At 51.2% G+C, this 13,132-nt stretch overlaps 1 protein-coding gene across 5 annotated transcripts in view; it reads left to right on the forward strand.

Annotated features, from left to right (window-relative positions):
- Window positions 1-13,132, forward strand: part of CNTFR (ciliary neurotrophic factor receptor) — a 430,747-nt gene that overhangs the window by 241,252 nt on the left and 176,363 nt on the right. Inside the window, exon 1 of one of the 5 annotated variants that reach the window (XM_045020586.1) lies at window positions 1,289-1,980. The exons of the other annotated variants lie outside the window; for them this stretch is intronic. The gene's annotated coding sequence lies outside the window, so the exon portion shown is untranslated. Of the gene's footprint in view, window positions 1-1,288; window positions 1,981-13,132 lie in introns of those variants that run through there. 5 annotated transcript variants of the gene reach the window in all.

Below are 13,132 nucleotides of genomic sequence, written 5' to 3' on the forward strand. Positions count from 1 at the left end.
GGTTTGGAGATGATCGTTCCCGGTTAGCGGGCAAGCAGGAGACGAGGGTCTGACTCATCCCTGAGCAGCGACTCTTTAGTTATTGTTTTACAGTAGCGCCTGCAGAGCCCGGCCGGGAGTCTCTCACTCGGCAGAAAGCCGGGCCAGATGTGTCAGGGCATTAGCCTCACCCTGGGGAGACCTGCGTTCTAGTCTCTCTCAGCCACAGACTCGCTGTGGGACCTTGGCACATCACTTAGCCTCTCTGTGCCACAGTTCTCTGGCTCCAAGATGGGGGTCAGAGACTTGCCCTGCCTCACAGGGCACTCAGCTACTGCAGTGATGGGCTATGTAATGCCTAAGATCGAGAGCCCGAGGTCACGCAGCAGGTCAGTGGTAGATCTGGGAACAGCACCCTAGTCTCCTAGTCCCAGTGCAGTGCACTGCACTCCCCATTGGGCCATGCTGCCCTTTCCTCCTCTGTGCTGAGACCAGCAGCAAGGATGCCAGTTGGTGCTGGTGGTTTTGTGGTTGAGACCCTGACCTGCTAATGAACTGAACAAAGCCTGATCTCCTTTCCCATAGGCTGCCACGGCTTTCACTCACACCCAGCCCGGATGTGCAGTGAATCAGGGAAGTGAAAGGCTCCAGGTCTCATTCCACACCCCTGAGACATCCAGTGTCCCTCCACCCCATTGCTCTTTGCTCTCCTCAGTCCTTAACCACACTGACACGCACCGCCTGGGTTTTCCAGCCTTCCTTGTCTCCGGTGAACCCTGTGTTAAGGAACCGCCAGGAATCCTGTGAAAGGGAGAACTCTGTGAAAGCCGAAGGGAACCCAGGAAAGCTGAGCCTCTGCTTATTTCATACCCAATATGATTTTATTATTGTATCAAACACTTGGGCTAGATTTGCAAAGCGATTTAGGGGATTTTGAGGCATATATCAGAAGCAGGAAGCCTGTGAAAGAACTGGTGGATTTGTTGGATCACTAGGGGGAGCAATGAAAGAAGATAAGGACATTGCTGAGATGCTAGCTGCTTTCTTTGCACCAGCCTTCACCCAGGAGAATGTTGGAGTTTTCCTACCCCACACCGGCTCTGTCCCGGTAATAAAGAGGAGCTGCTCTCAGAGATTGAGGTGACGGAAGAAGAGATGCTGGGACAAACTGATAATTTAAAAAGCAATAAATCCCTAGGTCATGATGGTCCATACAGGGCTCTGAAGGAACTCAAATATGAAGGGGCTGAGATGCTAACAAAAATATTTTTCAATCTCTCATCAGCTGCTGTTCCAGAGAATGGGAGTAGCGAATGTTGTGCCTGTATTTCAAAAAGCTTCTTAGGGCACCACAGACCAGTAAACCATCTGTACCTAGCAAACTAGTTGAAATGATCATTAAAAACAATCATAAAACACCAGGAACATTGTGATCTGATAGGGTTTAATCAGCACCATTTGTGCAAAGAAAAATTGTACCTCACCAATCTGTTAGAATTCTCTGGCCGTGTCAATAAAGTAGTGGATATAGGAGAACCAGCTGATGTAATTTATTTAGACATTTAAAAGGCTTTGACAAGAGGCTACTAAGTAGTCATGGGGTAAAAAGCAAAGTATTGTCACTGAGAAAAAGCCAGCTAGGAGACAGGAACTAAAAAGTAGGATTCAATGGTCCATTTTCATCATGGCGGAGCTGTGTGTAGGGATCCCAGGCCTGGGATAGCAGGGGTGTCTGCAGCTCAGGACTAAGTGGAATTAGCAGAGCACCATGGGGAGTTAGCACCACACCTGTCCCCAGGAAACCACGGACTAACCTCTCTTGCTCTCCCTGTTTGACGAGCTCTCAAATCCACACACGAAAAGCCCTGAGGAGGAAAATCCAAAGTGACCTGGGACAGATGCTGCCTCTGGAGTCTCCGTGTGACGCCCCGAGCCCCATCCACAGAGGGCTAAGCCTGGGAACCTCCAGCTAGCAGCTGAAGTGACATTCCTTAGTCCGTGGTGAATATTCACCAACTGAGGCGTCCTGTCCTGGAGGGTCTGGCTGCTGCAGTGATTGCAGCAGAGAGCGAGCGATGGGTGTTTATCCTGGAGAGGGGCCCGGTATTGACTGTCGGAGCGAGCGTGTCTCCGCTGTGCTCCTTGCCAGAGCCTGTCCGAGGGAGCCAAAAGCAGTAAGAGACGCCAGCTTGCTAATTCATAAAAGAAAGAGTGTGTGTCCCTCTGAGGGCGGCGGGGGGATAGCACGCCAGGGGAGGGAGGGGCACTCCTGGTTGTATCCCCCCAGATGAATACAAGCAGGGTCTGTGAAGAAAAGGACACTGCGTGGAGGGGAGCTGCCTCGCGGGCACCGGGGAGGATCTAGCTGCTCAGCTCAGCAGGCCCAGCAAGGTGCTGGCTTGGCAATCGCTGTCTAATCTGTGGAGCTCGCTCTGGGATGAAGCCCAGTTCAAGCACAGGACCCAGCAGAGCAGGTTTGGACAAAGGTGTCCCCAGTTTCACAGGATCGCTGCATTTTGCAAATCACCTGGGAAGGGCTCTGCTGGGAACAGGAAGCCCACATGTGCAGCGGGCACCAAATATAGCGGCCCTGAGAAAGACGCTCCGGCCCGGGGACTGATCCCAGCCAAGAGGGCTGTGCCAGGCCGCAGGGCTCTGGTGAAAGAGCCCAAACTGCCCTGGGGCTGGACTCAGGGCTCAGAGCGCAGGGGAGTGGGAACCTGGGCCTGCTGGTTGTGCCACCCGCCGAGGGCCGGATTGGCAGTGCTGCCAGGTCCCTGATTGGTCCAGGTGCACTCCTGACGCCTGGACGGGACAGCTGGTGGAAGGTGCCTGTGTAGCGAGGTGGATCCCCAACCGGCTGCTATCACAGACCCTGCTCCTTCACCTTGCTCTGACCCTTGGCTTCTGACCCCTGCCTTTGGTTCCTGGCTTTCAATCCTAGCTCCGACCCTTGGTTCCAGTCCTACCCACCAGGCCCAGCTCTGGCTCCACCCACTAGGCCTGACCACCCATGCCCCAGCTGTGCCAGGCTTTGTGCAAGAAGGCAGTAGCCAGTGCTCGGACAGTACCAACAGCAATGATGCCCAGCCCGGAGAGGGGTCTCCCTCCAGCCTGGGAGGAGCTGGTTCCAAGAGCAGCAGCTCCCGCTGCCCCAGGTCTGGAATGTAGAATGCAAAGGCCCATGCAGAAGCATGACCTGCAAAGGCCCCACTGGCTTCCACAGTGTGAGGACTAGACTGGATCTGCATTTGCATGGGAAATCCAGCAGACGATCAAAGAACAGACATAACATAGGGCTGGGAGCCAGGGCTGCCCGAGATTTCCTCCCAGCTCTGCCTCCCTGTGTGGGGCTGAGCACGTCTCCTAAACCCGAACTGCTGTCTGTGCGTGAAGAAGCAGCAATTTCCCAAACACTTGTGTGCCAAACCCCATTTGCATGAATGTTTCCAGTGGGGTCGGGGGGGGGGGCTTGAATGTGGCTGAATCAAACAGCAGCTTGGCCTCCAAGGGAATATTCACAGACTATATTCAACCAGCTGTAGCTGTTCAACATCTGCTGTGCTCCACCCCAGCAGTAGCTGCATTTCAGTGATCCTTGTGTAAAGTGTGCAAGCTGGTTTGTTAAGTTTGCGAAGGGCTTTGAGGTGACAGGTCTGTAGAAATGCAGAGGTGATTATGGTTTGAGTGGAAATCCCAAACAGTTCAGGTGTTTGGCTGAATCAGCACTCAAAGGCATATGAGACTCTTGCTCCGGAATATCATATACAGATACCAGTGGGAACAGGGTGTCTCCCTGTTTCAATCCAATCCAATCCCTGGCTGGCATGTGCCCAGTTCAGGTTTGGATTGAAAGTTCCAGTCGTTAATTACTTGCTCTGAACTGCTTCCCGCATCTAAAACCATAGATTCACTCATCACGTATGTCAGCACAATTTCCACCTAGTGGCAGCTGAGGCAGAAGCAGGACTGAAATAGCCAGGGGCTCCTGCTCAGGGTTGAGGTCCGCTGGGCAGGTTCTGTAGAAGCCCAAGACAGAAATAAGGGACGTTGCAAGTCAGAATTGAGGTGCATTGGCAGACGTGTTTGTGTAGGGAGGTTAGGGCTGAAATAGGAACTGGGCTGCAGGTCACGACTCAGAGATATGGGCAGAGCTGGCTGCAGAGGGACTGGAATAGCAGGGGGGCTGTAGGTTGGGACCGGTGTACATCAGCAGAGCTGTGTGTGTGTCTGGAGCCTGGGACTGGAATATCCAGGGTACTGCAGGGCAGAGCTGCCTAGAGACAGTCTCATCCCCTGCCAACACTGTGTCTACAGTGAGCCAGTGCCACCAGCCTCTGTGGGATGCTTTGGTTAAATCCCCCTGTGACAAACGGCCCTCGCTGTGCAGAGCCCTGGACGACCGGAACGTAGCTAAAATGGGACACTGAGACCAAACCATCATTTGTGCCCCCCTGGTAGGAAGGTGGTCAGACTAGGAGCCGAGGAGCAACGGGCAAAGCTCAGGAAAAGGCCCCTAATGCGTGCTGAGAAGAGCAGAGGGGTCTCTATTTTGCATAATCCTTGTATTAGGAGACTTTTTGAGTTCTAATCCTTGGTGCAATTAGCCAGAATCTCTGGGTGGACAGGGATAAAGATCAGCACAGCGTATCGACTCCTTGCCCCAATTGTCGCAGTATCAGCCAGGTAGGAGAAATTTAAATTAAAATCACCCCCCAAAACTCAAACCCCAATGTGCTGGAGTTTGGGCCTGGACAGCTAGGTAAGTTTTAGTGGCTTCCTGTTGAATAAGCAGGCCCTCGCGGTGCGAAACAGAGCGGATCTGTACAGAGGCGCTGATATAATTGTGGTATGGATTTTTTTTTAAAAAGATGGAAAGGGATATGTGGGGCAGGCTCATTACGGAGGGGAAAAGTGATGCGTGTCACCTTGTAACAAGCGCGCCAGGAAGGCCAATCAGGTGGAGAACTGAAGTGAGACTGCAAAGCAATCGGCAGTGATAGAGGCAGAGGGTTCGCAGTGTTATTTGCTCGGTGTATGGACCATTGATCCGTGGGTGTTGGATTAGCTAGGAATGATTGCTCTTTAGGCTCAGCTGCTACCAGGTGCCGATGGAAACCAGACGTTAATTGTTTAAAGAGATGCCGTCAAGGCTGGCTGGCGGAAAATTGGACCTGCTTCTAGCTGTGTCCGTGTGTATACCGGGGGCTGGGGTAAGGGAGGTGGGGCAGTGCATTATGCCCGCCTGTGCTGCTCACAGGGGCGCTGCCGGGGCACTAAGAAGTGAGAATCCTGGTCCCCGACACGGAGCATAGTGCTTTTCCGTGGACTTACCGGCTGGAACTGCTGCCCGTGGGTCAGACCTGGTGGCAGCATCTGTGTCATGTGGTGAGAAGCATCCCACGCTTACTTCAGGCAGGGAGAGCCCACGCTGCAGGCGCCACGCATGAGATCAAAGCGTGATGGGAGGATGTCAACTGACAGAGCACCACCTGCCTTCCTGCCGTCCATCCACCTCAGGCAGTGTGTTCAGCCACTAGAGCATGGAGATCCACGGAGGGACTGACAGCAGTCCATAAGAAAGCAGGTCACGGCTATGAAGACTAGTCTAAGCAGACCATGCACAAAGCTTGGGAAACAAACACAAGCACAGTGGCTGAGCCAGAGAGTTCAGCACGTGTCTTGCTAGTTCCATGACGAGTTTGTTAATGCTGCTTTGAAGTGGGGTGGGGGAAGGATGGCAGGAGTTCTTCTGGATGGAGTGAGTATTAAAGAGAGCCTGAGAGGCGAGCTTAGAAGTCAGAGGGGGGTTGTAGGTAACAGGTGCTGCATGGAAGACAGTATGGAGCTGGAGCGTGTGGGGCAGAGCAAAGGGGGGATGAAATGAGGGTGTCTGTGGATGTATTCCCAGCATGTGGGGCGAGAGATTCTTCAGGCTGGGGGCGAGCATGGCTTGTGCGTGGCTAGATAGCACTGATGTTCACAGCAAGCAAGGAGTAGATAGAAAATCAACACGTGTATGTGTCAAAGTGCAGTCCTCCTCGGTGAAGTGGGTTGGAAAATGGGCCCCTCCTTACTCAGGAGCTCTGCTTCAAGTGTGTACCAGGCAGAGCTGCTGCCTTTAGCGACAAAAGCCAGAGTCTGCTGCTGCTAACCCTTGTGAGCCGTGCAGAGGTAGCATAGCTACAGGAGAGGGGGTTCAAGGTACTTCTGGTGCAGCAGCTGCAGAACTGCTTCCGGAGATTCAGTGCAAACCCATTGAATGCAAAGGGGTTGTGTGGGTGTTGCTGTGGGCAGAATGTGGCTTGCAGGGTCTTTATGACGGGGGATGATTCCTGGCATGAAATGAACCTGGCTTGACTCTCAGAGCGCAGGCTGAGTCTGCAGGATTGGCACTTAAAGAAAATCTCTCTCCATTTGTAGGCTGGGCACATTTGATCTGGAATCACTGAGAAACAAAAACCCCTTGCTGCCCTTCTTCTGGTCACTTTTCAGAGCACAGCGACACATTCAATAGCACATCACAGGCAGGAGAAGCTCTACAAGTGCTGTCCAGGTATAAAACAGAGGCAGACTCCTCTGGTCTGCTGGGGCAGGCATGACCCACGCAGGATATAGTCACAGACTTCGCTTGGGACTTGATCCCCTGTGTCTGTTTGTCAGCAGGGACCGCTCCAGATCTGGTGGCAGGTTGCTCTGTTGTGCCGTGGCATCTCTCGCCATCTCCAAGGGTCAGGCCCAGTTTTTCCTCATCACCTCGTGATCCCCAATAATTTGAGGCAGGACGTCTCTTTCATTTCCTTGTTTGGGGGCCATTGGAGGAGAAAGCGTCCCTGTCTCAATCTCTCCTCTGGCTGCACAGTTGTTCTGTTCTACATAGGTTCTTATGCCATGCTCATCGTCGTAGTAACTAACCGCCTTCCCGTTGTGTGTTAAGCAACATGACTAACATCCGCCATGTGTCCGTTCTTCCATCCTCTCCCCGGTGGGAGAAGTGTAGGCAGAGGGGTGCTTTGGTTTGGAATTTTCTTTTTATGCTATACAATAGCCGCACGTGACTCTATGTTGGTTACAGAAGGTAGGGTGAAGAGAGGTGCCTTGCTCTTCCAGTGGAAGAGAGGAGGGTTTGGGATGGTTCTTAGTTCTTGGGGGAGGCCATTCCTCAGTCTGGGACCGGCCCCAAGCAAGTTCTGCTCCTGCACAGATGAGCTTTTTACCCTTGTTCTCCTGGGCCAGAGGAGCGAAGCTGTCGACCGTGGTCTTCATCCTGGAGCTTTGGGCTCTTTTAGATCCCCTGAGCCCAGACCTTGCAGCACTGCGATGATAAGGACCGAGACCTTGAACTTGGTCCAATAGTCTATGGGAGACCAGTGCGGGGAGTGGAGGAGAGGGTGACGTGCTGCTCGCAGTTCAAGTCTGCTGGAATTGCTGGTAGCTTTCGCTAAGCCCGGAGTGGCTGGATTTCAGTAAGTACATGTGCTGCAAAAGGAGCGCATTCCCCATAGAGGAGACGCGGTGTGGTGTGGTATGTTTGGGAGGAAGCTTTTGCTGTTCTTGGCTTTACTTGTGAAGGGACAGGGCACCCTGACAAGAGAGTCCGCAGGCAGCATAACTGAGTCTCCTCAGATATGGTGTCTGTGCCGATAACCACAATAATTAGCACTTTACGGGTCAGGTCGTCAGCTAATGTAAATCAGTGGAGATCCAGTGGAGTCAGCATGGCTACTCCAATTTACACCAGCTGAGGATCTTAAAGTGACGGAACAAACATTAACTTATTCTTCACAGCACCCTGGCGAGTATCGTCATCTCCCTTGTCAGGTTGGGAAACCGAGACACGGATGGGAGGGGGGGAGTAACTCTCCCCAGGCCACCTCGGGAATCAGGGGAGGATTAGAACTCAGAGTCTGGCTGAGAATCCCCACGGCCTCTTCTGGTTGTGTGCACACATACACCTGATACTTCCTGTGCAAAGCTGGCTACTGCAACGGATCGTGAAGTCTGATTACTTGAGTATGGAGCCGCACCACAAGCTGTACTGGTTGCCAGGGCAATCTGAGGGGCCAAGAGGCATGGGAAGGAGTTGTCAATGTGGCGAGATACATGAGCACCACACTGCTCCTCCGAGTTCAGAGGAGTTCTGGTGTTATCTGCTGGCCTCGGTGTGGCATAGACAGGCGTCATAGATGGTTGCCCAGAAGTTTGGAGCTCGTATTCCACAGCAGAGTGACAGATCCGCCCCGTTCTTTTATCTGTAAGGATTCCTGTGTGGATTATGGTGCATACGTAATAAAATGAAGAAGAAGTTGTGTTCTGAGGACTCAGATCTTTTTACCATCATTGACCAGGCCCGACTGGGCCAGCATTGACAAGGGTACCACACTAGAGCCTTGCAACGAAGGAACCTAAGCTGGAGCAGTTGCAAAGGGCTCATCAGTGCCAGGTGAACTGCAGCACAGCTCAGTTCAGAGTCTCCTGGTGGAGCATAGGGAAAGCATCAATTCTGGCTTTGACCATCATCCTCTCTGCTTCAGCCATCCACCCATCGGAAGCTGAACCAGCTTTGCCCAGTGACATTCCCCACCTTCCCTCAGCATTCACTTGGTTTGACCTGGCATTGCACTTCTGAACAGAGTCCCATTCTTTCAGCGGCAGCTAATGACATGCATCCAGCACTCTGCCCCCAGTTCTTGGAACATCTTTGTGCTCTTGAACTGGTCCAAAGTCAAGAATGCTCATGACTGGCATTGGGCCACCCGACTCCAGGGCTCCCGGCCAGGACATTAATACTCACTGCAATATTCAAATGGTCTCCGCTCGCCCTCGTTCATCGTCTAAGTCATGAGCCAGATTCTGCTGCCACCCTTGCTTGGAGCGAGAAGGTATCTCACACCTGTTCAGTATGGCTCCACATGGAGTAAGGTGCTACTCAGCACAAGCATGTGTAGCTGAACCTGGCCCCAATTCTGTCATCTCCATGCCTGTGGAAGGCAGCCCATGAGGAACATGTTTCAGAATCCGTCTGTTTACCTATCTAGCCAGGGTCCTGTAATGGTGCCCAATTGCCCATCACTGCAGTACCTGCACGCCCACTCAGTACTTCAGAGACATCTGAAGGCACAAATAGAAGAAATCCACCAAAGTAGACTGATTGGCTTAGAACACCCCTCCTCCCCTGGGGTGTCACCTAGAACTGGGATACAGCCGAGACCTCTGTCTCACCTTTGGGTTCCCTCTTGCACTGTGACGTTGTGACAAGCTGCAAAGCGCTCCAAGCCCTCACACCAACATCCACAGGCAGGGGCCACACCCAACCGTGTTCATGAATGCTCTGGCCAGCCACTGCATGAACCAACAATAGAGAGGTTACAGCCAAAATACTCCCAGCTCCTTGGCCTAGGACCCCAGAGCTGTACCACGCTGCCCCGGTCAAAAAAAGATTATTACAATTACCCAGTTCACCCCCTCCCTCAATATGAAGTGGAATATGCACAAAACCTTTAACTGAGCTGAGATTATTCCCAAACACTTCATTCAAACCACACTGTTTTAGGTAAAAAAAAAATACAAAATAGATTTATTAACTACAGAAAGATAGATTTTAACTGATTATAAGTGATAGCAAACAGAACAAAGATGGTTACCTAAGCAACAAACAAAATCATAAAAGATTAAGGTTGGAAGAGACCTCAGGAGGTATCTAGTCCAACCCCCTGATCAAAGCTGGACCAACCCCAACTAAATCATCCTAGCCAGGGCTTTCTCAAGCCTGACCATAAAAACCTCTAAGGATGGAGATTCCACCGCCTCCCTAGGTAACCCATTCCAGGGCTTCATCCGAGTGAAATAGTGTTTCCTAATATCCAACCTAGACCTCCCCCACTGCAGCTTGAGACCATTGCTTCTTGTTCTGTCATCTGCCACCACTGAGAACAGTCTAGCTCCAGCCTCTTTGGAACCCGCCTTCAGGTAGTTGAAAGCAGCTATCAAATCCCCCCTCATTCTTCTCTTCTGCAGACTAAATAATCCCAGTTCCCTCAGCCTCTCCTCGTAAGTTATGTGCTCCAGCCCCCTAATCATTTTTATTGCCCTCCACTTGACTCTCTCCAATTTGTCCACATCCTTTCTGTAGTGGGGGCCCAAAACTGGACACAGTACTCCAGATGTGGCTTCACCAGTGCCGAATAGAGGGGAATAATCATTTCCCTCAATCTGCTGGCAATGCTCCTACTAATGCAGCCCAATATGCTGTTAGCCTTCTTGGCAACAAGGACACACTGCTGACTCATATCCAGCTTCTCATCCACTGTAATCCCCAGGTCCTTTTCTGCAGAACTGCCACTTAGCCATTCAGTCCTCAGGCTGTAGCAGTGCATGGGATTCTTCCATCCTAAGTGCAGAGCTCTGCACTTGTCCTTGTTGAACCTCATCAGATTTCTTTTGGCCCAATCCTCCAATTTGTCTAGGTCACTCTGGACCCTATCCCTATTCCTACCCTCCAGCATATCTACCTCTCCCCTCAGCTTAGCGTCATCCGCGAACTTGCTGAGGGTGCAATCTATCCCAACATCCAGATCATTAATGAAGATGTTGAACAAAACCATTCCCAGGACTGACCCCTGGGGTACTCCACTTGATACCGGCTGCCAACTAGACATGGAGCCATTGATCACTACCTGTTGAAACTGACGATCTAGCCAGCTTTCTATCCACCTTATAGTCCATTCATCCAATCCATGCTTCTTTAACTTGCTGGCAAGAATACTGTGGGCCACCATATCAAAAGCTTTGCTAAAGTCCAGGAATAACACGTCCACCACTTTCCCCATATCCACAGAGCCAGTTATCTCATCATAGAAGGCAATCAGGTTAGTCAGGCATGACTTGCCCTTGATGATCCATGTTGACTGTTCCTGATCACCTTCCTCTCCTCCAGGTGCTTCAAAATGGTTTCCTTGAGGACCTGATCCATGATTTTTCCAGGGACTGAGGTGAGGCTGACCGGTCTTTGGTTTCCCGGATTCTCCTTCTTCCCTTTTTTAAAGATGGGCACTATATTTGCCTTTTTCTAATCATCCGGGACCTCCCCCGATTGCCACAAGTTTTCAAAGATAATGGCCAGTGGCTCTGCAATCACACCAGCCAATTCCCTCAGCACCCTCGCATGCATTAGATCTGGCCCCATGGACTTGTGCATGTCCAGCTTTTCTAAATAGTCCTTAACCTGTTCTTTCACCACTGAGGGCTGCTCACCTCCTCCCCATACCGTGCTGCCCAGAGCAGCAGTCTGGGAGCTGACCTTGTCTGTGAAGACCGAGGCAAAAAAAGCATTGAGTACATTAGCTTTTTCCACATCATCTGTCACTAGGTTGCCTCTCCCATTCAGTAAGGGGCCTACACTTTCCCAGACCACCTTCGTGTTACTGACATACCTGTAGAAACCCTTCTTGTTACCCTTCACATCCCTTGCTAGCTGCAACTCCAATTGTGCTTTGGCCTTCCTGATTACACCCTTGCATACTTGAGTAATATTTTTTTATTCCTCTCTAGTCATCTGTCCAAGTTTCCACTTCTTGTAAGCTCCCTTTTTGTGTTTAAGCTCACTGAAGATTTCTCTGTTAAGCCAAGTCGGTTGCCTGCCATATTTGTTATTCTTTCTGCACATCGGGATGGTTTGTTCCTGTGTCCTCAATAAGCCTTCTTTAAAATACACCCAGCTCTCCTGGACTCCTTCCCCCTCATATTAGTTTCCCAAGGGATCTTAACCAACAGCTCCCTGAGGAAGTCAAAGTCTGCTTTTCTGAAGTCCCAGGTCCATATTCTGCTGCTCTCCTTTCTTCCTATTGGCAGGATCCTGAACTCAACCATCTCATGGTCACTGCTGCCCAGGTTGCCACCCACTTCTACCTCCCCTACCAATTCTTCCCTGTTTGTGAGCAGCAGGTCAAGAGGAGCACGGCCCCTAGTTGGTTCCTCCAGCACTTGCACCAGGAAGTTGTCCCCAACACTCTCCAAAAACTTCCTGGATTGTCTGTGCACCGCTGTAGTGCTCTCCCAGCAGATGTCAGGGTGATTGAAGTCTCCCATGAGAACCAGGGCCTGTGATCTGGAAGCTTGTTAGTTGTCCGAATAAAGCCTCGTCTACCTCGTCCTCCTGGTCTGGTGGTCGTCATCACCCTTGTTGCTCTTGCCTCTAAACTTAACCCAAAGACTCTCAACAGGCTTTTCTTCAGTTTCATACTGGAGCTCTGAGCAATCATACGGCTCCGTTACATACAGTGCATCTCCTCCACCTTTTCTCCCCCGCCTGTCCTTCCTGAACAGTTTATACCCATCCATGACAGTGCTCCTGTCATGTGAGTTACCCCACCAAGTCTCTGTTATTCCAGTCACTTCATAGTTCCTTGACTGTGCCAGGATTTCCAATTCTTCTTGCTTCTTTCTCAGGCTTCTTGCGTTCATGTACAGGCACCTAAGATAACTAGCCGATTGCCCTACTTTCTCAGTCTGAATCAGGAGGCCTCCCCTGTTGCACCCTTCTCCTTGTGTTTCCTCCCAGTATCCTGCTTCCTCACTTACCTCAGGGCTTAGGTTACCATCCCCTGGTGAACCTAGTTTAAAGCCCTCCTCATTAGCCTCCTCAAGCCTGCCTGCAGAGTTGTTCTTCCCTCTCAGTATTACATGGATCCCATCTCTTCCTAGCAATCCATCTTCCTGGAACAACATCCCATGGTGGAAGAATCCAAAGCCCTCTCTCTCTGACACCATCTGCGTAACCACGCATTTACGCATTTATCACAGTTTAAGTTTTATACACTAGATAGGATTTGAATCAAGCAGTGTCTCAGCCTGGTAGATAGTATAAACAGTCCATCAAGCTTCCATAAAAAAAAACTAGAAATCCCTTTAGCCTGGGACAAGCACTTCCCCCGCTTCAGTCTTTGTTCCTCAGGTGTTTCCAGATGTTCTCTTGTGTAGGGAGTGAGGCCCCGTGGAGATGTCACTTCCTTCTTACATAGTTTCTTCCATAGAGTGGGAACCCCTTTGTTCCAAGCCCAGTCTGTGGAAAAATACAGGTACCAAAATGGAGTTCAGTATCGTGTGATCTAGTCACAAGTCCTTGCCTGCTCCTGGTGAGTCATGGCAGCCGTTG

Source organism: Mauremys mutica, chromosome 6 (assembly GCF_020497125.1).
Source record: "Mauremys mutica isolate MM-2020 ecotype Southern chromosome 6, ASM2049712v1, whole genome shotgun sequence".
Taxonomy (NCBI): Eukaryota; Metazoa; Chordata; order Testudines; family Geoemydidae; genus Mauremys; species Mauremys mutica.